This window comes from Sorex araneus, chromosome 1 (assembly GCF_027595985.1).
Source record: "Sorex araneus isolate mSorAra2 chromosome 1, mSorAra2.pri, whole genome shotgun sequence".
Classification (NCBI taxonomy): domain Eukaryota; kingdom Metazoa; phylum Chordata; class Mammalia; order Eulipotyphla; family Soricidae; genus Sorex; species Sorex araneus.
The window spans coordinates 235,250,534-235,253,677 of NC_073302.1; the positions used below are offsets into that span (position 1 = coordinate 235,250,534).

At 37.9% G+C, this 3,144-nt stretch overlaps 1 non-coding gene across 1 annotated transcript; it reads right to left on the reverse strand.

The window, feature by feature from the left end:
• Window positions 1-2,609: 2,609 nt before the first annotated feature.
• LOC129401097 (U2 spliceosomal RNA) lies at window positions 2,610-2,799 on the reverse strand. Its single transcript, XR_008628110.1, has one exon. It is a non-coding gene; the product is annotated as a U2 spliceosomal RNA (small nuclear RNA).
• Window positions 2,800-3,144: the final 345 nt, after the last annotated feature.

Genomic DNA, 3,144 nt, shown 5'->3' on the forward strand with positions numbered 1-3,144 from the left:
TGAACAGAAACTTTACCAAGGAAGAAATACGAATGGCCAAAAGGCACATGAAAAAGTGCTCTGCATCACTAATCATCAGAGAGATGCAGATCAAAACAACCATAAGATACCACCTCACACCACAGAGATTAGCACACATCCAAAAGAACAAAAGCAACCGCTGTTGGAGAGGATGTGGGGAGAAAGGGACCCTTCTTCACTGCTGGTGGGAATGCCGACTGGTTCAGCCCTTCTGGAAAACAATTTGGACGACTCTCAAAAAATTAGATATTGAATTCCCATTTGACCCAGCAATACCACTGCTGGGAATATATCCCAGAGAGGCAAAAAAAGTACAATCGAAACAACATCTGCACATGTATTTTCATCGCAGCACTGTTTACAATAGCCAGAATCTGGAAAAAACCCGAATGCCCCAAAACGGATGACTGGTTGAGGAAACTTTGGTACATCTATACAATGGAATACTATGCAGCTGTTAGAAAAAAGGAAGTCAAGAATTTTGTAGTTAAGTGGATGGGCACGAAAAGTTTCATGCTGAGTGAAATGAGTCAGAAAGAGAGAGACAGACATAGAAAGACTGCACTCATCTATGGTATATAGAATATCAGAGTGGGAGACTAATACCCAAGAACTGTAGAAATAAGTACCAGGAGGTTGACCCCATGGCTTCGAGGCTGGCCTCACGTTCCGGGGAAAGGTCAACTCAGAGAAGCGATCACCAACTACATTGTAGTCGAAGGCCATGTGGGGGAAGGGAGTTGCGGGCTGAATGAGGGCTAGAGACTGAGCACAGCGGCCACTCAACACCTTTATTGCAAACCACAACAGCTAATTAGAGAGAGAGAACAGAAGGGAATGCCCTGCCAAAGTGGCAGGGTGGGTTGGGGGGGAGATGGGATTGGGGAGGGTGGGAGGGACGCTGGGTTTACGGGTGGTGGAGAATGGGCACTGGTGAAGGAATGGGTTCCCGAACTTTGTATGAGGGAATTATAAGCACAAAAGTGTATAAATCTGTAACTGTACCCTCACGGTGATTCTCTAATTAAAAATAAATAAATTATTAAAAAAAAATTGGATTCAAGTAACAAACTTTCTAGGTCATGGAGCGCCCATGGAGCCATTTTGGAAATCACAGATAAGCAGAATTCCTTGGTGTTCAAGTGAGTATTTGCTAAAACTTCAGGTGTCTGTGCTGTTGGTTCTTACAGCCACAAGTGCAAACTTCTAAGACTGCATGTTTTTCCTTGTTTAACAGATTGTTAATTAAACCCTAAACTGTCTTGTAAAATATATGCCAAACTGTTCAATTTCACTGTTTTTTTAATAGAAATGCAATGCAAAGTGTATATTTTCTTTTTACAGTTTTTGAAGTAATTTAATACATGATTATTTTACCTTTTCTGGTGTCAGTAGATTCTAAGAAAAATAGAAAAGTTTTATTACCTAGAATTCTTTAATCCAAATATGCTTAAGACCTTCTATTATAGAAACAGCCAGGAAGAAAGTAATATCTAACATCTGCAGGCCATGAGAAAGAAGTTTTTTTTAAAAAAAAAAACTTGACTGTCTGACTCCTTAATACTTTTAAAGTTTTATTAAAGATCTTGAATTAATTATAAGTTACGACAGAGAATTATTTCTGATTAAGTGCTTTGAAAAATGGGTTGAATCTAATCATTCATCTAAAATACTCATTCTGAAAATTATTTCACAAAAAATAGATGACATTGTTTATGCTTTCATCTGCAGTCTTTAGAGACAGCTGAGTGATAGTAAGGCTGGCTCTTCATCCCTATTTGTTGATAATACTTACTATTATGAAGATTACTGTTAATATTTAAATAGACCAAATTATGTAGTACTGCAGCACTGTCGTCCCGCTGTTCGTCGATTTGCTCGAAATCAGCACCAGTAACATCTCCATTGTGAGACTTGTTGTTACTGTTTTTGGCATATCAAATATTCCATGGTAGCTTGCTAGGCTCTGCCATGTGCAAAGGATACTCTCAGTAGCTTGCCCGGCTCTTCGACAGGGGTGGAGGAATTGAACCCTTTGTTGGCCATGTGCAAGGCAAATGCCCTACCTGCTGTGCTATTGCTCCAGCTCAAATTATAAACTTATTAAATTAGAGTAAACCTAATACATAACTTTTTTATTCTAAAATTATACAAAAATATGGTTTTTTTTAAAAAGAACTTTTTAGCTGTTGATTTCTGTGTAATATTTGAAATAAGCAACATTTACAATTAACTTTTATTTTTGCTATCTTGGTGAGATTTAATTTCTGATATGCAATAATTTAAGCTAGTAAAATTGTATTCGTACTGATAATTTATCTTTAAAATAACATTGAATGCAGCAATTCTAGGATTTCTTACCTAGGTTTAGGGATAATAAGGATATTAAAACTAAGTAGAATATTCAATTTTAATTACTAAAGAATCCTAATGGTATCAAATGTTTAGAGTATAGTATACTATTCAAAATCTTTGGCACACAAGTTATTAGCATTAATTATCTGTTAACTAAGACTACGTTTGGTATTGCAAACAACAGAAAAGTAGATATTTTGAATATGTTAGCTAGCAGCTCTTTTACTTATTTCTCTTTGTGCACCACTCCCCGAGGTACTGTAATACCAGGCCAATGCATGGAATGGAAAAAGCAAGCTCCTATTCTATTTCCTGCTCTCAAAAATCCATTTTATATATTGTCTTTGGATAGAGAACATATCATAAATTAGACTGAAAAGAACAGATATACACTTGATCTTAGCCAAAATGCCAGGAATTGTTAGTAGTAGCTTTTTTAGAACTGGAAAAACATACAAATAAAACAGCAGTTAATAAGAAAAACACTGGGACCCTCTGCTCCTAAAGACTATGATCAAGAGGTCTTCTAACCCATTTAGGCACCCAGAGCGGCTTTTTGCAGAAATGTATCTAGACTGTGAACTGAGTTACAACCTCCTGCTGCCCGGCGAGGGACTTTCCCTCTCTGCCCTGTTTTTCTGAGTGGAAAATGGCGGCATCGGCAGCATCCATGTGGCGAGAACCACCCTCTAAGACCCCCAACCCAGAAGTAGAACTTTTTAGTGACATAGCCTGTAGGTGGTCCTGGGACGGGGGTCGTTACCGGCA